Raw genomic sequence first — 26,068 nt, 5'->3', positions numbered from 1 at the left:
TTCCGCTTCTTACAGAGACAAAGAAACGGTGTGCTACCTGAGCTCTTGGAACAGAGCCAATCAGGGGATGACATCGGTCACTCCAGCAACTCTGAGCCAACCGGAGAAGACAGCATCGTTCGAAAAGACAGACTTGGGGAATAAAAGCTGAGGAGTTGCTGGCTTGGGCTCAGTGTGTGTCTTTGTTTGTTTGTGAGCAAGAGAGAGAGAGTGTGTGTGTGTGTGTGTGTGTGTGTGTTTTTGTTGGTGTGTCTTTGTTTGTGAAGGAGACTCTGGGAGACTCTGGAAACTAACCCTCGTGGAAGTAGGAACCCTGCGTCAAGGACGTGGAGACGACGTCGGGAGTAAGAGGGAGAATTGCCTGGCCAGCAGCGTCTCTCTTTTCCGGGTAATATAATATCCTTTCTATTCTGGGACCACTCTGGGAGTGTCGTCAGGAAACCTAGTGGGTGTGCGTTTAAAGCCTGATACTCGGGGAGTATTAATAGGAAACCTAGTGGGTGTGCGTTTAAAGCCTGATACTCGGGGAGTATTAATAGGAAACCTAATGGGTGTGCGTTTAAAGCCTGATACTCGGGGAGTATTAATAGAGAAACCTAGTGGGTGTGCGTTTAAAGCCTGATACTTGGGGAGTATTAATAGGAAATCTAGTGGGTGTGCGTTTAAAGCCTGATACTCGGGGAGTATTAATAGGAAACCTAATGGGTGTGCGTTTAAAGCCTGATACTCGGGGAGTATTAATAGAGAAACCTAGTGGGTGTGCGTTTAAAGCCTGATACTTGGGGAGTATTAATAGGAAATCTAGTGGGTGTGCGTTTAAAGCCTGATACTCGGGGAGTATTAATAGAGAAACCTAGTGGGTGTGCGTTTAAATCCTAGTTTGAGTATAAACCTGTATAACCTGCTGTAAACTACATGCCTATATCTAACTAGACGTATAAGCGGTATGTACATGATCTAATAACGTTAATAAAGCGAATTGAGAATTAAGAGAGAATTGACTCTTCCTCTGTGTACTAAGCTAAAACCGTTAACCGGTGACTTCCGGTCAACATATTTGGCGTCCCTGGGTGGGCTCGAGGATAAATCTCTCCGTTGCGTCAGTGGGAGCCTCGAGGCGAACCGAATTTGGCAAAGTATACAGAGAACAGGAGTTTGAGTTAATTCATAGTTAATAACGTAAGATGACGAATAAAGGGAAATCACCAAGCCCTGGGGACTTGGACTGTTTTGATTGGAAGGGACTCCTTCAAAAATACGTAATAGGGAAGTGGCCGCAATACGGGGAGTATGCGGGTCACATTGGAGACAAGGGAACGCCTGTTGGGGAGGCCCTTTGGAAAATTGCGCAAACAAAGATGTCAGATAGGAAATTTAAAAAGATACAAAAGTCCGTAGCGATCAGATGTTTACTTGAGGAATGGATAGAATGCCGACAGCAGGCTAGGAGAGAGAAAGAAGAGACTCAGAAAATCCAAGATGAATTAGGGAAGAGAATAAAAAACTCCGTGAGGAGATCGCCCGCCTTAGTGAGAAGGTAACTGATCTACAGGGACAGAGAAGTGCAGATTTGATGCACATGAACCAATATCAGTTACAGTGCGAAAAATTGACTCATGAAAAGAATAAGAGGGAGGGAGAAGCCCAAGCAGCTAAAGCTGAGGTGGAGAGATGGAAACAACAATGTGGTGATTTAAAAACTGCTATGAATGTGATTCACAGAGCAGCTCAGGAGAAGAGGAGTAGTACTGGTGATCACACAACGTGTCAGAAAGTGATAGGGAGGCTGCAAGATCAGCTAGCCGCACAGAGGGGCATATTGTGTGCTTTTGCACCCGGGAGAGGTGAAGAAAGTGGTCTAGGGGATGTTGATTGGGATGATTCAGCAGACAAGGCGGATAGATACAGCAGCGGTGATAGGGAACCTCCACTAGGGGACCCACCGCCAGCATATGCTCCAGAGCAGAAAAAACCGTCTGCCCCAATGGCCCCCCTGGTAACTACTAGAGCACAGATGGGGGAAGATGGCCAGGATATGACATATTCCACCCCACTTGGGGTACAGGAACTGAGGGTTATTGCGAAAGATATTGGAACGTGTGCACCTGGGGATGATCCTAGGGAGTTGTTCCTAGCGGTCAGGCAACAGAGAGCGATACACGGCTTAGATGATGCTGAGGAAAGGAAATTAATCCTAATGTGCCTACACCCACATATACACTCCGCCCTACCGGAGGAACAAAAACTTGGTAGAGGCACAAATGAAGCCTTAAAGGACCAGGTATTATCTGTCATGGGCGATAACAGAGGGGATCCAGTGGAGGTGCTGATGAGATGCTATCAAAGGAAAGGTGAACACCCCACTGTATTTTCGGCTCGCATTTGGGCGGTGTTTCAGGGGGTCTATGGTACAGACTTAGACAGGGATAATTTACAGCGGGAGGTTAGGAACCGATGGCTGAGAACACTAGTGTCGCATGGCACTGAGGAGTCGAGGAAGGCACTAGATCAGTTTGACCCCGCTGATGACACACATACGGAACCCTGGATAATTAGGAAGATGGTTAGAGTATGGGAAAGGGAAATACCCAAACGATCCAAGGCATCCGGGGACAGAGCAATGCCTGTTAAAGATCAGATGATAACCTGGAGAAATGAAGGAAGGGGACCTACTCAGGGGGAACCTCCTCCAGCTTATCAGACAGTGGGAAGAGGCAGAGGCAAAGGAAACTTCTCAGGAACGGGGAGAACTCAAGGCGAGGTGTCCAAATGCTATAACTGTGGCCGAGAGGGACACTTCGCAAGGGACTGCCCGAACCCAAGACGAGAGAGTGCAGGTCGGGGAAGGAATCAGAGCCTACCCGTGGAAGGGCCGAATAGACCAAGTCCTCAGTGTGATACGACAGAAATATCACCCAGTTCCGGGTTGTACCCTGAACTGCAATGACGGTGTCAGGCCTCTCCGTTATGGGTGTGTGACGCGCGGTTGGATGACATGGGGAGACCCCTAGTGGATGGTAGGGTCGGAGGCCGCCCTCTTACATTTCTTTGGGACACAGGGGGATCCCGAACCACCGTTAACACCATTCAGATCAATGACACAGATTGGAAAATTCAAAATAAAATTATTCTAAGTGGATTCACAGGGCATTCACAAGTGGGATATGTGAGTGTACCGTTGGCAGTCGGTGTGGGAGACATAGTGATAGAGCATTCAGTGGTTCTTATTAAATTATCTAGAGAACAAGAACATATATTAGGGAGTGACTATATGGCCAAAGCGGGATTCTGCTTCGACCCCGTTAATTGTATGATTTGGCAAATGCCTTTGGGTATGGGCAGTATAAATCACACACTCGTCCCGGTGGGGGAATATCAGGATAGGATATGCACGATCGGGGAAATGTGGATAGAACCAGGAGAAATGAGTAACGATCGTGAAGTACAACAGATTATTGTACAAAACTCAATAGTATTTGCCCGACATAAACATGATTGTGGGAAAATGACCGGGAGTGTGTGTATACAAGGTCCAGACCCCAAACCACAGAAGCAGTATGGTTTCCCAAAACAAGCAGAAGAAGAGATAGAGAAGGTGATACAGAGTCTGCTGCAGCAAGGGATATTAAGACCAATAGCTTCTACTAATAACGCACCTATTTGGCCAGTAAGGAAACCCGACGGTAGCTGGTGACTAATGATAGACTACAGAGAATTAAATAAAGTCACCCCGTTAACAGCCCCTACAGTAGCAACTCGCCCAGAGACAGTAGTTCGACAAAATGAGGATGCGCAGTGGTTTACGGTTTTGGACATAAGTAACGGTTTTTGGTCTATTCCACTGGAGAAAGAATGTCAATATAAATTTGCATTTACTTTCCAAGGACAGCAATATACATGGACCGCCCTGCCGCAGGGGTTTCACAATTCCCCGTCCATATTTCACCAACGACTGAGGGAAGGGTTAAAAGGATTCTCAAGGCCTGAATGTCTAGTGCAGTATGTGGACGACTTACTCCTACAAACTGAAACCAAGAAGGAACATTATCAACTGCTAAGTGAATTACTGCAGTTGTTACATGACTTGGGATTAAAGATTAACCCTAAAAAAGCGCAGATCATGAAACAAAAAGTTACTTACTTGGGAGTGATTCTGACGCCGGGACAAAGGGACATTGACAAGCGAAGGGTAGAGACAGTTGGCAGACTCTCTGTTCCGCGGGATGTGAAAGGGTTAAGGTCCTTCTTAGGGTTGGTGGGATATTGCAGGGACCATATTGATGGATTCGCCACAAAGGCGGCCCCACTGATGGAATTATTAAAAAAGAATGTGGCCTGGGAGTGGAAAACAGAACACAGCCAGGCCATGACTGATTTAAAGCAAGCACTAGCTGTTGCGCCTGCTTTAAAAACCCCAAATCAAACTGAGCCGTTTGCATTGGAGGTGGCTACCACAAACACCACCCTCTCGGCAGTTCTATTACAGGAGACACACGGGAAATTACGACCAGTAGCGTACGCCTCACGTATGCTCTCACCAGTCGAGCAGGGGTATAGGGTATGCGAAAGACACTTGCTAGCTGTCTTTTGGGCAGTGCAGCATTTTACTTATATAGTGGGACTAAATCCACTTACAATATTAACAGAACACACCCCAGTACAGTTACTGTTAGATGGAAGGATTAAGGATGGTTCAGTTAGCCAAAATAGAATCGCTAGATGGACATTGTTGCTGCAAGGGAGAAATATAACCATAAAGGGGGTAAAAACCACCACTATGTTAGCAGACAACTTAGTTTATCGGGGAGATAAACATGAGTGTCAATTGATGATAGCAAATGACCCCAAGGGCCCATTTGTATCAAAACAAAAAGGAGGGGGTAAGACGGGGCCTGAAAGCAGAAAGACAAAGGAAACAGGAAAGGAAGAACCCTCTTTTAAAATTTTTGTGGATGGCTCTTCATCAGTACAGGATGGGGAAAGGAGAACTGGCTGTGGGATCTAGATAGAGTTGAGCCCTGGACAGAGAGTAATGATTAGAATATACCAGCCCACCTCATTCTTGAGTCCAAAGTTTGCCGGTCCCTATGAGATAGTAGACAAAGCTAGTCCATCTGTATACAGGATATTAATGGCACCAGATAAGAGTGGCTGGTACCACATTAATCAGCTAAAGTTGGTAGGAGAAAAACAAGATAATCATCATTGGCATGTGCTGCTCGATGCTAACGATGTTCTGAATTCTGAAGGTCAGGGAGATCACGAACAGGACCAGCTACAGGTCCAAGAGGAGGTGATCGAAAACAAATTTGATACTGTGCGTTCGCATGCAGAGGTGAATCCAGGAACAAAATGAAGGGAAAATAAAACAAAAAGGGGGAGTAAGTGGGTTCGAAGAAACGGACGGTTAGAATCTGAAACAAATTGGGAACAGGATTTGGACGGTCTGGCTCAGTATATGGAGAGACTGGACTTATGATAGTACCTGAAAGAAACTGTACATAAGAGCAGAAATTACGCTTGTTTATTCCAGGTCCAGCCTAGAATGAAGGGGATAATGCATTTTGTTGCTATCGGATTGATCGTCATCAGAACTGTGGTTGAACCTGCCTCGGAGTCGTCACGACGAATGAACATGCCTGAAGCAGTGTCGACAATGGAAGGATATCCCGAGACCAGGGACAACTTTGCTCTGCAGAATAAGACAGTCCGAACCAACAAAGGGAAAAGAGGGGATTTAAATTTGTATTATACGGGAGTGAATGGGTGAGCGTGTGTAGGAAAGACTTTGGGTATACCGGAGGGAGCGGGAGTACGGTTTTCATGTAACACAGTTCTAGAGGTGACATTATCGGTAATCCCAGAGGGAAATATTATTAATCAATTTGTGGGTCCATTTATGGAGCGACCATCGGGGAGCGACGGTCGAGGTAAAATTATGGTCCACTGGGACCACACCTATGTAAATATTGATTGGGGTAGTGACTTAAAGGGAAATATTACGTTGGGGCGGTGTTTCATATTCCCCGGCACGGAAACAATTTGACCTATCTGTTAAAAAGAGTTCATAACGTGGGCAAGTATCATGAGGGTACTTGGATCTCTTTGAGCAATCCACCATCTCATGCTATTGTAATGGACGGTGCTGAGAAAGGGGTAGAGTTGTCAAAGTGTCACCAAGGAGGGAATCACTGGGCCTGTCCAGAAGAGATAACGAGACAGAGACTTACTAATTGTGGGTTCAGTACTTATGAAAATTGTTCATTGTCCATTTTGCAAGTTAACAACCAGTCCTTTTTACAATACGCCCTTGTGGGACAAACTTATTACATAGCCACGGCGGCTATGAGCTATAACAAAGGATGGAAACAGTGCCCTCTGGAGGGACACAATGTGGCCATTAACAATGTGACCTCAGACTTGGTTGTCGGTGGACATGTTCTGCTTAAGCCAATAATGAGGATGGTAATAAACGAAAACCTCACAGTCCAACGTACCGATATAGACCAAGATCTGTGGAAATATGTTCCTACCGAACTACCACCCATTCCGCACCTGACTGCAGATTGGATGCAAATAGCGGAGGAAGCCAATGAGATAATTCATCAATGGACTAAACACACTAAAATAATTAAAACGCATGCTGATAAAGCAGGTGAACTGTTACGGGACCCCGGGTTCTGGAATAAGTTTTGGAATTGGGGATCTAATGTTCAAATACATCCATGGGTCAGGATTTTATCACATGCTGCTGTAATTGTGATTTTATGTGCATTAATACTTGTCATATTTAATGTATATCAGCTTAGAAGGTGGAAAAATGAAATTTTGCAACAATTGAGTGTTAGTGCTATAATGAAACAGAAGAAGCGATTATCAACATAAGGACAGTGTGTGAAGTATATTTTATACGCTTCCTTTTTGTATTGTTTATATAACCATTTAGATATTTTTTCTATAATCATATGAAATCGCGGATGTAACATACCCATTGGGGGACAATGACGGCCTCAGGAGTGGTACCCAGAAAGGGAGAATAATGATCCTAAGATAGGCATCTTTGGATCAAAAGGGGGGAGATGTTGGCCAGAGGCTGCAGAAGACTGTTGAGCTGGATTCAAAGTGCTAACAAAGACACTGACCTTTTGAACTGAGGTGACCTGGAGTTCAGTCACTGGTCTGAACTGGCCAGAACCGGTTTGAATTCGTTCCGCTTCTTACAGAGACAAAGAAACGGTGTGCTACCTGAGCTCTTGGAACAGAGCCAATCAGGGGATGACATCGGTCACTCCAGCAACTCTGAGCCAACCGGAGAAGACAGCATCGTTCGAAAAGACAGACTTGGGGAATAAAAGCTGAGGAGTTGCTGGCTTGGGGTCAGTGTGTGTCTTTGTTTGTTTGTGAGCAAGAGAGAGAGAGAGTGTGTGTGTGTGTGTGTGTGTGTGTGTTTTTGTTGGTGTGTCTTTGTTTGTGAAGGAGACTCTGGGAGACTCTGGAAACTAACCCTCGTGGAAGTAGGAACCCTGCGTCAAGGACGTGGAGACGACGTTGGGAGTAAGAGGGAGAATTGCCTGGCCAGCAGCGTCTCTCTTTTCCGGGTAATATAATATCCTTTCTATTCTGGGACCACTCTGGGAGTGTCGTCAGGAAACCTAGTGGGTGTGCGTTTAAAGCCTGATACTCGGGGAGTATTAATAGGAAACCTAATGGGTGTGCGTTTAAATCCTAGTTTGAGTATAAACCTGTATAACCTGCTGTAAACTACATGCCTATATCTAACTAGACGTATAAGCGGTATGTACATGATCTAATAACGTTAATAAAGCGAATTGAGAATTAAGAGAGAATTGATTCTTCCTCTGTGTACTAAGCTAAAACCGTTAACCGGTGACTTCCAGTCAACATTACATAACAAGCTTTAATAGATTGACTCACACAGTATTATAGTTATAATACAACCATCTTCGGATTACATTGAATGACAAGAAATTAATACAACTTGGTTTTACTTCACCACTCCCAAAATTGATCCAATCTGACCTATGTGGATTGCCTGGGCAATGGACTTCCAACCGTCCTCACGAGAACGCTAACTCTTAGGGGGGAGCTTCCCGATCTTTACATTCTGCGGCTGCATCGTTCTGCACATAATCATCTTTGTCCTTATCTCCTGGTTGTAAATTATCCCACTGTGCTGACCCTGTGAAAACACCCAAACATGAGTCGTGGCTGTCTCATCCCTTACCTCTGTTGTATAAACATCTGATAGTGGTTACTGTGGATTCACTCATGGTGTTGCATGGCCCAATCATGTCTCCTGTTTATGTAGCCTTTCACTGTAATCAGGTTTTAGAGTATGTGGTTTCTTAGCAAATATCTGGTACAAACTGACTCTAAACTTTGGTTGTTTTGATCATTCTAATGCCTCAGCTTTCTTTCAATGACCTCTTGGGGTTCTAAGTTTTCTTTCTCATAAAGCTGCTGAACTTTGTCCCCCCTTTAACATCCACCCTCTTGCTGCAATGCTTGGTGCTATTCTTGTCTATGCTTGTTTCAAACCATGTCCTTACACAACCAATCTAGACAGTTCCTGTTTGGCACCCTTCTCACTCCGTTGCTTGCTTTCCAGTGTCACAAACAAATGTAACGTTTCCACCAAGCTGTGCACCATGCCAACACTAAGGGAACAATGTCACCTGCACTTTCCAGACAAATTCTGCTCCATTAACTTCATCCTCATTTTACCCAACACCACAGGCACAGTTGCTACTTTGAAATGTCGACACCCAATTACATTACATGTACGATTCAGGTTATCAGATTCAGTGACCAAATACAGAGCACATTCTTTCTCCAAGTGAGAAAATTCGAGCTTCAGATGCTCTCTGGGCTAGAACATTACAAAAATACTCAGCAGACAAAGGCACAGTGTGCTGGGGTACTGAGTTGCACAGACCAGGCAGTTGCCAGGCTCAATACCTGCTGTGAGCTGAGGTTAGCTCCTCTCAGCCAGGGGAGGTAGTGAACAGATACAGTAAGCAGATTGACAATAATCAAGCTTCAATCACACAGATTTCTTGAGACCCACCTTGTACACTACAGCATTGAATGCCTCCACCTTCATGGTGTGGAAGTAACATAATGATGTTTTTGTTGATGATTTATATCATTGCCTTGTATTTTTGAAAACTCGTGAATACTCGCGAATCTCTGATGGAGCCCCAATCCCTCTAACATTTGTTATCAAATATCAAGGTCCTTTATAAATCAGAGCATATATCCAGGAACAGGAGGCTAATCAATGTAACCGTGCTTGTCAAAGTGAAGGACATCATGCTGAAGGAAAACTTTGTCAACCTGCCAATTGACAACCAATCACTGCTAAAGTGTATGGAATTGGTGGGGATGTTGATGGAAACAAAGGGAGTGGTCACAAGGACAGGTAGAATATAGTGAGAATATAGAGCACTAACCAAGTGCATCAAGGCTGCTAATACACTCATGTGATCCCAGTGGCCTAATGGATAAGGCATTGGCTTCCGGAGCCAGGGATTGTGGGTTCGAGTCCCATCTGGGGTGTGCTTCATTTTAAATAAACTTCATTCTGTGAAAACCAGCTCTTTGTCCTCATTGCTCAAATACACAAATAGCTTCATTCCAGAGGGATATCTTGCAAATTATTGAAATGGACACCCAGGGCAAGTGAGGAAACATTTCCAAAACCACTTGCTTTTCACATAAAATCAACATTTTGCCCAACACTCAAATGTACCAATTGCTAATGCACAAAAACAGGTCAGATCCTGATACAGTGTGATTGTGTATGAAAAGGACCGGCCCAGAAAAAGGCATCAAATTTGGCAGTGACTAGGCAGAGACAAACGGGCAAGTTTCAAGCACCAAGCTGTGATCACATATTGCCCCAGTGGCCTAATGGATAAGGCACTGGCTTCATAACCCAGTGATTGTGGGTTTCAGTCCCATCTGGGGTGAGGTCACTTTTGGCTGTGAAACAAACGCCAAAGCATCTTCCGTCAGCATTCCATGACAGTCAGGGAGCTTTCCTTTTAACTTGTCAAGCAATCCAAGCAGTTCTTGTTCAGCACCCTTCTCACTCCATCACTTGCTTTCCAGTGGCACAAACCAATGTGATGCTTCTACCAAGCTGTGTGCCATCCCAATACTCAGGGAACAATGTCACCTCCACTTTCCAGGAAAACACTGCCCCTTTTACACATGTCTTCATTTTGCCCAACGATCCACTACATTGTGTCTGAGCCCATTCCATCATTTCAGAATTATCCCAAATCCAGACACATTATTGTTGGACTGACAGGACTTGTCAACGTACAATTTTATTTCCCCCCAAAATACTTTCTTCCTCGATTCACAGCATTGGACAGGAACCATTTAGACTGGACTCCTTTTATTTTAAAATAGAATTTGATTATCCCTTTAAACTACAGGTAAATTTTACCTTCTCGAGTCCACAACACCTATCAATTTATCTTATCAATTCCAATTTCAGATACCAATTATGTCCAGACTTTGTGATTTTACCGTAGAGACAGAAGTGTTTGCAATTACTTTTGGATATATCTCCCCCAGCCCCCTCCCCCTCACCCCACCCCCCACCCTATACGCACTCTGCCTCAGAAAATAAATGGGTTAAAGCAAAACAAATCAAAACATTTTCAAAAGAGGAAAAGCAACTTGGTATATTCTTCGTTAAGTATAGAAGATATTTGATCAAGGCTGATGATTGCTTTGCCTTCTCTATGTAATTCTGAATTTTCAAAATCCAAGTCATAAGCCTTAGTCCAAAACATCACCATGCTGTGAGATTTGATATCTGCTGATGATTGTGGATAAGATCTTAAATTCTTAACACCACAGGATCACTTCCTGCACCAACACTTTTCCAGCAAAGGTTGCTCCGTAAATTTGTGAAACGACTGTTTTGTCAAAGAACTTCTCTTGGTAATCCTGCATCAACACTCATGCCGTCCCAAAGACCATATCCGCTGTTTAAAAAGAAACACAGAAAATCTGTTTTGACTTTTCTTGAGAGTCCACGGGTTAAATTTGTTGATTCATGATTTCATGATTCCATTCTGTCACCGTGGGGAAATATCCAATTAAATTTTGTCAATTATTTTAAATAAATGCAAAGATTGTTGCTTGGTGAATTATAAGCAGATGTTGATGTCCTTGAAAGGGCTTAACTTTTTAGCAGAAACAAAACACCGGAGCCAGATATCACCAGACTCACACAACGTACGTCAGCAAATGTCAAGGTAGCTTTCACGTAAATTTTAAAAAACCTTTTGTGTCGGGGGATAGCATTTCAGTTCAATCATGTCCGTTTTTTTTTAAAAGGAATACTTGTGCTTGGCCTTTTCATCCACAATCTTTGCAGATTAAATTCCAATTGTTGTTAAAACATTTAACATTTATTTAAGCGATGTCGATAATTCATTAACTCTTCGATAATCCAACGACACGACATTTCCCAATTCTTCTCATAGAGATACGAGATCCAAAGGGTAATTTTTTTCTTTTCTCAGTCGCTTTTTTTCTGACCACAGCCAATCACAAGATTAAAGGGATGCTGTCAGTTTGCGAACAGCTAATACATTCCAGTACAACCAAGATGATTATATAAAAATTTTAAAAATTGATGTCCTGTACTAGATAACAAGATATCGTTCTTCGATTACAGTTACACACAACATTAACTCCTTATACATCAATACGCACCCACCAATACTAATCACAACTCCACAATCAGATCAATTCACACTCACCAATACTCAACACAACTTAAATCAGATCAATTCACACTCACCAATACTCAACACAACTTCAATCAGATCAATTCACACTCACCAATACTCAACACAACTTCAATCAGATCAATTCACACTCACCAATACTCAATACATTGAGCATTTAAGAAATTCAAAATACCAATTTTCGTATTTGATATTTTGAGACTCTCACATTTAAATTTATAAGAACCAGAATTTCACTGTGGCCTCAATAAAAGTCAGGTTTCCACAATCTGATAGTTTAGTTAACCTCAATAACTTCAATTTTAATTCAACAATATCAAAATCAAATACAAGACACAACAGATAAAATTATCAATATAGCACATGCTTACTAAAACCCAGTAAATTACATTATTTTTCATTTTGTTTGTCCTTCAGGCACGCCTTTCCAAAAACTGTAAAAATACTGGAAATAACTGCTTTCACATCTATGCAAAATCTCTAACATTACACAAAAGACGACAACACATAACAAGTATTAAAAAGGGGCCGTAGACCGCAAAATCAAAAAGAAAGCACTCACAGTGGGGACAGGCTTTGTTGAGAGTCACTACACTGAGAACAAAAGAACACATTCTGTACCTTGTGACACTTTCCCTTTCTCCTTTTTGATTCCATCATAGATTACCCTTTTTATACTTCAATCATATTTTAATTTCTGATAATTCTGACTTAACTCCATTCTGAACCGACTGAAAGTCTTAAGCTCAAAGTCTGTGTCCTCCAGCCTGGTGTGGTGAAGGTCCCTCCATCTTTCTTTTTCTTCTTCTTTCTTCCTTATCTTTCAACTTACCCTTCCGAATTTCACCTTCCTCTCTCAACCTCACTAACTCTTGTGGCTGAAACAACAAGACTCCCGATTTCCAATTCTGCTCTTTAATTTTCTTCACCTTTACCAGTTTCTTCATCTTAGTCTCCACCTCACACAAAGTCTGACAGATTTTCAATGATACAGTACAAGTTCCTTTGTTCTCCAAGATATACTTTGCATCTGATTTTTACCTAATTCCTTTCCAGCCTCTCTCTGCTGTGAAAGGATTCATTTTAACTCCTCGCCCTCCTGCACAATTCCTTTCCTCTTCTCTCAATGGCATGCATGACCCAAATGACTTTTCCACGTATGTGTCGATTGTCGAACATAAACCATCTATTGCACTCGGCATGGTTTATTCTCTTTTTGGTTTGAGGGTTGGCTCCCTTTAGCTCACTTGGTGACAACCACCTATTCCCCCTTCCCCTCACATCTCATGGGGTTGAGGGGTTGCCTACCTTTCCTTGGCTTCCAACTATTTATTCCTCCTTCCCAGCTCGTCTTAATCACTCAGTCAATCTCCAAAGAATAGCTACTTTAAACCTTTAAAACTCCGGCCCATCAAGGGACAACAATTGTTTATGGATTTTCCCATTACTGTCACTTCAATGGGTTGTTAATCCTTCAACAATAACCTCCGCGCAATACAAGTCCGAGTGGTTATAACATAACAAGCTTTAATAGATTGACTCACACAGTATTATAGTTATAATACAACCATCTTCGGATTACATTGAATGACAAGAAATCAATATAACTTGGTTTTACTTCCCAACTCCCAAAATTGATCCAATCTGACCGCTGTGGATTGCCTGGGCAATGGACTTCCAACCGTCCTCATGAGAACGCTAACTCTTAGGAGGGAGCTTCCCGATCTTTACATTCTGCGGCTGCATCGTTCTGCACATAATCATCTTTGTCCTTATCTCCTGGTTGTAAATTATCCCACTGTGCTGACTCTGTGAAAACAACCAAACATGAGTCGTGGCTGTCTCATCCCTTACCTCTGTTGTATAAACATCTGATAGTGGTTAGTATGGATTCACTCATGGTGTTGCATGGCCCAATCATGTCTCCTGTTTATGTAGCATTTCACTGTAATCAGGTTTTAGAGTATATGCTTTCTTAGCAAATATCTGGTGCAAACTGACTCCAAACTTTGGTTGTTTTGATCATTCTAATGCCTCAGCTTTCTTTCAATGACCTCTTGGGGTTCTAAGTTATCTTTCTCATAAAGCTGCTGAACTTTGCCGCCCTTTAACATCCACACTCTTGCTGCAATGCTTGGTGCTATTCTTGTCTATGCTTGTTTCAAACCATGTCCTTACACAACCAATCTAGACAGTTCCTGTTTGGCACCCTTCTCACACCATTGCTTGCTTTCCAGTGGCACAAACAAATGTCACATTTACACCAAGCTGTGCACCATGCCAACACTAAGGGAACAATGTCACCTGCACTTTCCAGGCAAATTCTGCTCCATTAACTTCATCCTCATTTTACCCAACACCACAGGCACAGTTGCTACTTTGAAATGTCGACACCCAATTACATTACATGTACGATTCAGGTTATCAGATTCAGTGACCAAATACAGAGCACATTCTTTCTCCAAGTGAGAAAATTCGAGCTTCAGATGCTCTCTGGGCTAGAACATTACAAAAATACTCAGCAGACAAAGGCACAGTGTGCTGGGGTACTGAGTTGCACAGAGCAGGCAGTTGCCAGGCTGTGAGCTGAGGTAAGCTCCTCTCAGCCAGGGGAGGTAGTGAACAGATACAGTAAGCAGATTGACAATAATCAAGCTTCAATCACACAGATTTCTCGAGACCGACCTTGTACACTACAGCATTGAATGCCTCCACCTTCATGGTGTGGAAGTAACATAATGATGTTTTTGTTGATGATTTATATCATTGCCTTGTATTTTTGAAAACTCGTGAATACTCGCGAATCTCTGATGGAGCCCCAATCCCTCTAACAATTGTTATCAAATATCAAGGTCCTTTATAAATCAGAGCATATATCCAGGAACAGGAGGCTAATCAATGTAACCGTGCTTGTCAAAGTGAAGGACATCATGCTGAAGGAAAACTTTGTCAACCTGCCAATCGACAACCAATCACTGCTAAAGTGTATGGAATTGGTGGGGATGTTGATGGAAACAAAGGGAGTGGTCACAAGGACAGGTAGAATATAGTGAGAATATAGAGCACTAACCAAGTGCATCAAGGCTGCTAATACACTCATGTGATCCCAGTGGCCTAATGGATAAGGCATTGGCTTCCGGAGCCAGGGATTGTGGGTTCGAGTCCCATCTGGGGTGTGCTTCATTTTAAATAAACTTCATTCTGTGAAAACCAGCTCTTTGTCCTCATTGCTCAAATACACAAATAGCTTCATTCCGGAGGGACATCTTGCAAATTATTGAAATGGACACCCAGGGCAAGTGAGGAAACATTTCCAAAACCACTTGCTTTTCACAAAAAATCAACATTTTGCCCAACACACAAATGTACCAATTGCTAATGCACAAAAACAGGTCAGATCCTGATACAGTGTGATTGTGTATGAAAAGGACCGGCCCAGAAAAAGGCATCAAATTTGGCAGTGACTGGGCAGAGACAAACGGGCAAGTTTCAAGCACCAAGCTGTGATCACATATTGCCCCAGTGGCCTAATGGATAAGGCACTGGCTTCATAAACCAGTGATTGTGGGTTTAAGTCCCATCTGGGGTGAGGTCACTTTTGGCTGTGAAACAAACGCCAAAGCATCTTCCGTCAGCATTCCATGAGGAGTCAGGTAGCTTTCCTTTTAACTTATCAAGCAATGCAAGCAGTTCCTGTCCAGCACCCTTCTCACTCCATCACTTGCTTACCAGTGGCACAAACCAATGTGATGCTTCTACCAAGCTGTGTGCCATCCCAATACTCAGGGAACAATGTCACCTGCACTTTCCAGAAAAATAATGTCCCTTTAACACATGTCTTCCTTTTACCCAACGATCCACTACATTGTGTCTGAGCCCATTCCATCATTTCAGAATTATCCCAAATCCAGACACATTATTGTTGGACTGACAGGACTTGTCAACGTACAATTTTATTTCCCCCCAAAATACTTTCTTCCTCGATTCACAGCATTGGACAGGAACCATTTAGACTGGACTCCTTTTATTTTAAAATGGAATTTGATTATCCCCTTAAACTACAGGTAAATTTTACCTTCTCGAGTCCACAACACCTATCAATTTATCTTATCAATTCCAATTTCAGATCCCAATTATGTCCAGACTTTGTGATTTTACAGTAGAGACAGAAGTGTTTGCAATTACTTTTGGATATATTTACCCCAGCCCCCTCCCCCTCACCCCACCCCCCACCCTATACGCATTCTGTCTCAGAAAATAAATGGGTTAAAGCAAAACAAATCAAAACATTTTCAAAAGAGAAAAAGCAACTTGGTATATTCTTCGTTAAGTATAGAAGATATTTGATCAATGCTGATGATTGTTTTTCCTTCTCTATGTAATTCTGAATTTTCAAAATCCAAATCTTAAGCCTTCATCCAAAACAGCACCATGCTGTGAGATTTGATATCTGCTGATGATTATGGATAAGATCTTAAATTCTTAACACCACAGGATCACTTCATGCACCAACACTTTTCCAGCAAAGGTTGCTCCGTAAATTTATGAAACTACTGTTATGTCAAAGAACTTCTCTTGGTAATCCTGCATCAAAACTCATGCCATCCCAAAGACCATATCCACTGTTTAAAAAGAAACACAGAAAATCCGTTTTGACTTTTCTTGAGAGTCCACGGGATAAATTTGTTGATTCATGATTTCATGATTCCATTCTGTCACCGTGGGGAAATATCCAATTAAATTTTGTCAATTTTTAAAAATAAATGCAAAGATTGTTGCTTGGTGAATTATAAACAGATGTTGATGGCCTTGAAAGGGCTTAACTTTTTTGCAGAAACAAAACACCGGAGCCAGATATCATCAGACTCACACAACGTACGTCAGCGAATGTCAAGGTAGCTTTCACGTAAATTTAAAAAACCTTTTGTGTCGGGGGATAGCATTTCAGTTCAATCATGTCCGTTTTTTTTTAAAAGGAACACTTGTGCCTGGCCTTTTTATCCACAATCTTTGCAGATTAAATTCCAATTGTTGTTAAAGCATTTAGCATTTATTTAAACGATGTCGAAAATTTATTAACTCTTGGATAGTCGAACGACACGACATTTCCCAATTCTTCTCATGGAGATACGAGATCCAAAGGGTAATTTTTTTCTTTCTCAGTCGTTTTTTTTCTGACCACAGCCAATCACAAGATTAAAGGGATGCTGTCAGTTTGCTAACAGCTAATACATTCCAGTACAACCAAGATGATTATATAAAAATTTTCAAAATTGATGTCCTGTACTAGATAACAAGATATCGTTCTTCGATTACAGTTACACACAACATTAACTCCTTATAGATCAATTCACACTCACCAATACTAATCACAACTTCAATCAGATCAATTCACACTCACCAATACTCAACACAACTTCAATCAGATCAATTCACACTCACCAATACTCAACACAACTTCAATCAGATCAATTCACACTCACCAATACTCAACACAACTTCAATCAGAACAATTCACACTCACCAATACTCAACACAACTTCAATCAGATCAATTCACACTCACCAATACTCAACACAACTTCAATCAGATCAATTCACACTCACCAATACACAACACATTGAGCATTGAAGAAATTCAAAATACCAATTTTCGTATTTGATATTTTGAGACTCTCACATTTAAATTGATAAGAACCAGAATTTCACTGTGGCCTCAATGAAAGTCTGGTTTCCACAATCTGATGGATTAGTTAACCTCAATAACTCCAATTTTAATTCAACAATATCAAAATCAAACACAAGACAGAACAGATAAAATTATCAACATAGCACATGCTTACTAAAACCCAGTAAATTACATCATTTTTCATTTTGTTTGTTCTTCAGCCACTCCTTCCCAAAAACTGTAAAAATACTGGAAATAACTGCTTTCACAGCTATGCAAAATCTTTGTAACATTACACAAAAGATGAAAACACATAACAAGCATTAAAAAGGGGTCGTAGACCGCAACAGTGAAAAGAAAGCACTCACAGTGAGGTCAGGCTTCGTGGAGAGTCAGTACACTGAGAACAAAAGAACTCATTCTGTACCTTGTGACACTCTCCCCTTCTCCTTTTTGATTCCATCATAGATTACCCTTTTTATACTTCAATCATATTTTAATTTCTGATAATTCTGACTTAACTCCATTCCGAACCGACTCAAAGTCTCAAGCTCACAGTCTGTATCCTCCAGCCTGGTGTGGTGAAAGTCCCTCCATCTTTCTTTTTCTTCTTCTTTCTTCCTTATCTTTCAACTTACCCTTCCGAATTTCAACTTCCTCTCTCAACCTCACTAACTCTTGTGGCTGAAACAACAAGACGCCCGCTTTCCAATTCTGCTCTTAAATTTTCTTCACCTTCACCAGTTTCTTCATCTTAGTCTCCACCTCACACAAAGTCTGACAGATTTTCAATGATACAGTACAAGTTCCTTTGTTCTCCAAGATATACTTTGCATCAGGTTTTTACCTAATTCCTTTACAGCCTCTCTCTGCTGTGTAAGGATTCATTTTAACTCCTCGCCCTCCTGCACAATTCCTTTCCTCTTCTCTCAATGGCATGCATGACCCAAATGACTTTTCCACGTATATGTCGATTGTCGAACATAAACCATCTATTGCACTCGCCATGGTTTATTCTCTTTTTGGTTTGAGGGTTGGCTACCTTTCGCTTACTTGGTGACATCCACCTATTCCTCCTTCCCCTCACATCTCATGGGGTTGAGCGGTTGCCTACTTTTCCTTGGCTTCCAACTATTTATTCCTCCTTCCCAGCTCGTCTTAATCACTCAGTCAATCTCCAAAGAATAGCTACTTTAAACCTTTAAAACTTCGGCCCATCAAGGGACAACAATTGTTTATGGATTTTCCCATTACTGTCACTTCAATGGGTTGTTAATCCTTCAACAATAACCTCTGCACAATACAAGTCCGAGTGGTTATAACATAACAAGCTTTAATAGATTGACTCACACAGTATTATAGTTATAATACAACCATCTTCGGATTACATTGAATGACAAGAAATCAATACAACTTGGTTTTACTTCCCCACTCCCAAAATTGATCCAATCTGACCGCTGTGGATTGCCTGGGCAATGGACTTCCAACCGTCCTTACGAGAACGCTAACTCTTAGGAGGGAGATCCCTATCTTTACATTCTGCGGCTGCATCGTTCTGCACATAATCATCTTTGTCCTTATCTCCTGGTTGTAAATTATCCCACTGTGCTGACTCTGTGAAAACAACCAAACATGAGTCGTGGCTGTCTCATCCCTTACCTCTGTTGTATAAACATCTGATAGTGGTTAGTGTGGATTCACTCATGGTGTTGCATGGCCCAATCATGTCTCCTGTTTATGTAGCCTTTCACTGTAATCAGGTTTTAGAGTATGTGGTTTCTTAGCAAATATCTGGTACAAACTGACTCCAAACTTTGGTTGTTTTCATCATTCTAATGCCTCAGCTTTCTTTCAATGACCTCTTGGGATTCTGTATTTTATCTTTCTCATAAAGCTGCTGAACTTTGCCCCCCTTTAACATCCACCCTCTTGCTACAATGCTTGGTGCTATTCTTGTCTATGCTTGTTTCAAACCATGTCCTTACACAACCAATCTAGACAGTTCCTGTTTGGCACCCTTCTCACTCCATTGCTTGCTTTCCAGTGTCACAAACAAATGTAACGTTTCCACCAGGCTGTGCACCATGCCAACACTAAGGGAACAATGTCACTTGCACTTTCCAGCCAAATTCTGCTCCATTAACTTCATCCTCATTTTACCCAACACCACAGGCACAGTTGCTACTTTGAAATGTCGACACCCAATTACATTACATGTACGATTCAAGTTATCAGATTCAGTGACCAAATACAGAGCACATTCTTTCTCCAAGTGAGAAAATTCGAGCTTCAGATGCTCTCTGGGCTAGAACATTACAAAAATACTCAGCAGGCAAAGGCACAGTGTGCTGGGGTACTGAGTTGCACAGAGCAGGCAGTTGTTAGGCTCAATACCTGCTGTGAGCTGAGGTTAGCTCCTCTCAGCCAGGGGAGGTAGTGAACAGATACAGTAAGCAGATTGACAATAATCAAGCTTCAATCACACAGATTTCTCGAGACCCACATTGTACACTACAGCATTGAATGCCTCCACCTTCATGGTGTGGAAGTAACATAATGATGTTTTTGTTGATGATTTATATCATTGCCTTGTATTTTTGAAAACTCGTGAATACTCGCGAATCTCTGATGGAGCCCCAATCCCTCGAACAATTGTTATCAAATATCAAGGTCCTTTATAAATCAGAGCATATATCCAGGAACAGGAGGCTAATCAACGTAACCGTGCTTGTCAAAGTGAAGGACATCATGCTGAAGGAAAGCTTTGTCAACCTGCCAATCGACGACCAATCACTGCTAAAGTGTATGGAATTAGTGGGGATGTTGATGGAAACAAAGGGAGTGGTCACAAGGACAGGTAGAATTTAGTGAGAATGTAGAGCACTAACCAAGTGCATCAAGGCTGCTAATACACTCATGTGGCCCCAGTGGCCTAATGGATAAGGCATTGGCTTCCGGAGCCAGGGATTGTGGGTTCGAGTCCCATCTGGGGTGAGTTTGGTTTCAAATCAACTTCATTCTGTGAAAACCAGCTCTTTGACCTCATTGCTCAAATACACAAATAGCTTCATTCCAGAGGGACATCTTGCAAATTATTGAAATGGACACCCAGGGCAAGTGAGGAAACATTTCCAAAACCACTTGCTTTTCACATAAAATCAACATTTTGCCCAACACTCAAATGTACCAATTGCTAATGCACAAAAACAGGTCAGATCCTGATACAGTGTGATTGTGTATGAAAAGGACCGGCCCAGAAAAAGGCATCAAATTTGGCAGTGACTGGGCAGAGGCAAAGGGGCAAGTTTCAAGCACCAAGCTGTGATCACATATTGCCCCAGTGGCCGAATGGATAAGGCACTGGCTTCATAACCCAGTGATTGTGGGTTTAAGTCCCATCTGGGGTGAGGTCACTTTTGGCTGTGAAACAAACGCCAAAGCATCTTCCGTCAGCATTCCATGACAGTCAGGTAGCTTTCCTTTTAACTTATCAAGCAATCCAAGCAGTTCTTGTTCAGCACCCTTCTCACTCCATCACTTGCTTTCCAGTGGCACAAACCAATGTGATGCTTCTACCAAGCTGTGTGCCATCCCAATACTCAGGGAACAATGTCACCTCCACTTTCCAGGCAAATAATGTCCCTTTAACACATGTCTTCATTTTACCCAACGATCCACTACATTGTGTCTGAGCCCATTCCATCATTTCAGAATTATCCCAAATCCAGACACATTATTGTTGGACTGACAGGACTTGTCAACGTACAATTTTATTTCCCCCCAAAATACTTTCTTCCTCGATTCACAGCATTGGACAGGAACCATTTAGACTGGACTCCTTTTATTTTAAAATAGAATTTGATTATCCCCTTAAACTACAGGTAAATTTTACCTTCTCGAGTCCACAACACCTATCAATTTATCTTATCAATTCCAATTTCAGATACCAATTATGGCCACACTTTGTGATTTTACCGTAGAGACAGAAGTGTTTGTAATTACTTTTGGATAGATTTCCACCAGCCCCCTCCCCCTCACCCCACCCCCCACCCTATACGCACTCTGTCTCGGAAAATAAATGGGTTAAAGCAAAACAAATCAAAACATTTTCAAAAGAGGAAAAGCAACTTGGTATATTCTTCGTTAAGTATAGAAGATATTTGATCAAGGCTGATGATTGCTTTTCCTTCTCTATGTAATTCTGAATTTTCAAAATCCAAGTCATAAGCCTTAGTCCAAAACATCACCATGCTGTGAGATTTGATATCTGCTGATGTCTGTGGATAAGATCTTAAATTCTTAACACCACTGGATCACTTCCTGCACCAACACTTTTCCAGCAAAGGTTGTTCCGTAAATTTGTGAAACTACTGTTATGTCAAAGAACTTCTCTTGGTAATCCTGCATCAACACTCATGCCGTCCCAAAAACCATATCCACTGTTTAAAAAGAAACACAGAAAATCCGTTTTGACTTTTCTTGAGAGTCCACGGGATAAATTTGTTGATTCATGATTTCATGATTCCATTCTGTCACCGTGGGGAAATATCCAATTAAATTTTGTCAATTTTTAAAAATAAATGCAAAGATTGTTGCTTGGTGAATTATAAACAGATGTTGATGTCCTTGAAAGGGCTTAACTTCTTTGCAGAAACAAAACACCGGAGCCAGATATCATCAGACTCACACAACGTACGTCAGCGAATGTCAAGGCAGCTTTCACGTAACTTTTAAAAAATCTTTTGTGTCGGGGGATAGCATTTCAGTTCAATCATGTCCGTTTTTTTTTAAAAGGAATACTTGTGCCTGGCCTTTTTATCCACAATCTTTGCAGAATAAATTCCAATTGTTGTTAAAGCATTTAGCATTTATTTAAGCGATGTCGAAAATTTATTAACTCTTGGATAATCCAACGACACGACATTTCCCAAATCTTCTCATAGAGATACGAGATCCAAAGGGTAATTTTTTTCTTTTCTCAGTCGCTTTTTTTCTGACCACAGCCAATCACAAGATTAAAGGGATGCTGTCAGTTTGCTAACAGCTAATACATTCCAGTAAAACCAAGATGATTATATAAAAATTATAAAAATTGATGTCCTGTACTAGATAACAAGATATCGTTCTTCAATTACAGTTACACACAACATTAACTCCTTATAGATCAATTCACACTCACCAATACTAATCACAACTCCACAATCCGATCAATTCACACTCACCAATACTGATCACAACTTCAATCAGATCAATTCACACTAACCAATATACAACACGTTGAGCATTGAAGAAATTCAAAATACCAATTTTCATATTTGATATTTTGAGACTCTCACATTTAAATTGATAAGAACCAGAATTTCACTGTGGCCTCAATGAAAGTCTGGTTTCCACAATCTGATAGTTTAGTGAACCTCAATAACTTCAATTTTAATTCAACAATATCAAAATCAAACACAAGACAGAACAGATAAAATTATCAATATAGCACATGATTACTAAAACCCAGTAAATTACATCATTTTTCATTTTGTTTGTTCTTCAGCCACGCCTTTCCAAAAACTGTAAAAATACTGGAAATAACTGCTTTCACAGCTATGCAAAATCTTTGTAACATTACACAAAAGATGAAAACACGTAACAAGCATTAAAAAGGGGTCGTAGACCGCAACAGTGAAAAGAAAGCACTGACAGTCAGGACAGGCTTCGTGGAGAGTCAGTACACTGAGAACAAAAGAACACATTCTGTACCTTGTGACACTCTCCCCTTCTCCTTTTTGATTCCATCATAGATTACCCTTTTTATACTTCAATCATATTTTAATTTCTGATAATTCTGACTTAACTCCATTCCGAACCGACTCAAAGTCTCAAGCTCACAGTCTGTATCCTCCAGCCTGGTGTGGTGAAGGTCCCTCCATCTTTCTTTTTCTTCTTCTTTCTTCCTTATCTTTCAACTTACCCTTCCGAATTTCAACTTCCTCTCTCAACCTCACTAACTCTTGTGGCTGAAACAACAAGACTCCCGATTTCCAATTCTGCTCTTTAATTTTCTTCACCTTCACCAGTTTCTTCATCTTAGTCTCCACCTCACACAAAGTCTGACAGATTTTCAATGATACAGTACAAGTTCCTTTGTTCTCCAAGATATACTTTGCATCAGGTTTTTACCTAATTCCTTTACAGCCTCGCTCTGCTGTGAAAGATTCATTTTAACTCCTCGCCCTCCTGCACAATTCCTTTCCTCTTCTCTCAATGGCATGCATGACCCGAATGACTTTTCCACGTATGTGTCGATTGTCGAACATAAACCATCCGGTGCACTCGCCATGGTTTATTCTCTTTTTGGTTTGAGGGTTGGCTACCTTTAGCTCACTTGGTGACAACCACCTATTCCCCCTTCCCCTCACATCTCATGGGGTTGAGGGGTTGCCTACCTTTCCTTGGCTTCCAACTATTTATTCCTCCTTCCCAGCTCGTCTTAATCACTCAGTCAATCTCCAAAGAATAGCTACTTTAAACCTTTAAAACTCCGGCCCATCAAGGGACAACAATTGTTTATGGATTTTCTCATTACTGTCGCTTCAATGGGTTGTTAATCCTTCAACAATAACCTCTGCGCAACACAAGTCCGAGTGGTTATAACATAACAAGCTTTAATAGATTGACTCACACAGTATTATAGTTATAATACAACCATCTTCGGATTACATTAAATGACAAGAAATCAATACAACTTGGTTTTACTTCCCCACTCCCAAAATTGATCCAATCTGACCTCTGTGGATTGCCTGGGCAATGGACTTCCAACCGTCCTCACGAGAACGCTAACTCTTAGGAGGGAGCTTCCCTATCTTTACATTCTGCGGCTGCATCGTTCTGCACATAATCATCTTTGTCCTTATCTCCTGGTTGTAAATTATCCCACTGTGCTGACTCTGTGAAAACAACCAAACATGAGCCGTGGCTGTCTCATCCCTTACCTCTGTTGTATAAACATCTGATAGTGGTTAGTGTGGATTCACTCATGGTATTGCATGGCCCAATCATGTCTTTCAAGCCTTTCACTGTAATCAGGTTTTAGAGTATGTGGTTTCTTAGCAAATATCTGGTGCAAACTGACTCCAAACTTTGATTGTTTTCATCATTCTAATGCCTCAGCTTTCTTTCAATGACTTCTTGGGGTTCTAAGTTATCTTTCTCATAAAGCTGCTGAACTTTGTCCCCCCTTTAACATCCACCCTCTTGCTACAATGCTTGGTGCTATTCTTGTCTATTCTTGTTTCAAACCATGTCCTTACACAACCAATCTAGGCAGTTCCTGTTTGGCACCCTTCTCACTCCATTGCTTGCTTTCCAGTGTCACAAACAAATGTAACGTTTCCACCAAGCTGTGCACCATGCCGACACTAAGGGAACAATGTCACCTGCACTTTCCAGCCAAATTCTGCTCCATTAACTTCATCCTCATTTTACCCAACACCACAGGCACAGTTGCTACTTTGAAATGTCGACACCCAATTACATTACATGTACGATTCAGGTTATCAGATTCAGTGACCAAATACAGAGCACATTCTTTCTCCAAGTGAGAAAATTCGAGCTTCAAATGCTCTCTGGGCTAGAACATTACAAAAGTATTCAGCAGGCAAACGCACAGTGTGCTGGGGTACTGAGTTGCACCGAGCAGGCAGTTGCCAGGCTCAATACCTGCTGTGAGCTGAGGTTAGCTCCTCTCAGCCAGGGGAGGTAGTGAACAGATACAGTAAGCAGATTGACAATAATCAAGCTTCAATCACACAGATTTCTCGAGACCCACCTTGTACACTATAGCATTGAATGCCTCCACCTTCATGGTGTGGAAGTAACATAATGATGTTTTTGTTGGTGATTTATATCATTGCCTTGTATTTTTGAAAACTCGTGAATACTCGCGAATCTCTGATGGAGCCCCAATCCCTCGAACAATTGTTATCAAATATCAAGGTCCTTTATAAATCAGAGCATATATCCAGGAACAGGAGGCTAATCAATGTAACCGTGCTTGTCAAAGTGAAGGACATCAAGCTGAAGGAAAGCTTTGTCAACCTGCCAATCGACGACCAATCACTGCTAAAGTTTATGGAATTGGTGGGGATGTTGATGGAAACAAAGGGAGTGGTCACAAGGACAGGTAGAATATAGTGAGAATGTAGAGCACTAACCAAGTGCATCAAGGCTGCTAATACACTCATGTGATCCCAGTGGCCTAATGGATAAGGCACTGGCTTCCGGAGCCAGGGATTGTGGGTTCGAGTCCCATCTGTGGTGTGCTTCATTTTAAATAAACTTCATTCTGTGAAAACCAGCTCTTTGTCCACATTGCTCAAATACACAAATAGCTTCATTCCAGAGGGATATCTTGCAAATTATTGAAATGAACACCCAGGGCAAGCGAGGAAACATTTACAAAACCACTTGCTTTTCACATAAAATCAACATTTTGCCCAACACACAAATGTACCAATTGCTAATGCACAAAAACAGGTCAGATCCTGATACAGTGTGATTGTGTATGAAAAGGACCGGCCCAGAAAAAGGCATCAAATTTGGCAGTGACTGGGCAG

At 41.7% G+C, this 26,068-nt stretch overlaps 3 non-coding genes across 3 annotated transcripts; all 3 read left to right on the top strand.

The window, feature by feature from the left end:
* The first annotated feature begins 9,506 nt into the window (after positions 1 to 9,506).
* trnar-ccg (transfer RNA arginine (anticodon CCG)) lies at positions 9,507 to 9,579 on the top strand. The gene has a single exon. It is a non-coding gene; the product is annotated as a tRNA-Arg (tRNA).
* Positions 9,580 to 14,898: 5,319 nt separating this feature from the next.
* Positions 14,899 to 14,971, top strand: trnar-ccg (transfer RNA arginine (anticodon CCG)). Its single transcript has one exon. It is a non-coding gene; the product is annotated as a tRNA-Arg (tRNA).
* Positions 14,972 to 20,383: 5,412 nt separating this feature from the next.
* Positions 20,384 to 20,456, top strand: trnar-ccg (transfer RNA arginine (anticodon CCG)). The gene has a single exon. It is a non-coding gene; the product is annotated as a tRNA-Arg (tRNA).
* The last annotated feature ends 5,612 nt before the right edge of the window (positions 20,457 to 26,068 follow it).

Source organism: Heptranchias perlo, chromosome 11, assembly GCF_035084215.1.
Source record: "Heptranchias perlo isolate sHepPer1 chromosome 11, sHepPer1.hap1, whole genome shotgun sequence".
NCBI classification, from domain to species: domain Eukaryota; kingdom Metazoa; phylum Chordata; class Chondrichthyes; order Hexanchiformes; family Hexanchidae; genus Heptranchias; species Heptranchias perlo.
The sequence above is the reverse complement of the archived record's forward strand: the minus strand, read 5'-3'. Positions and strand labels throughout refer to the sequence as shown.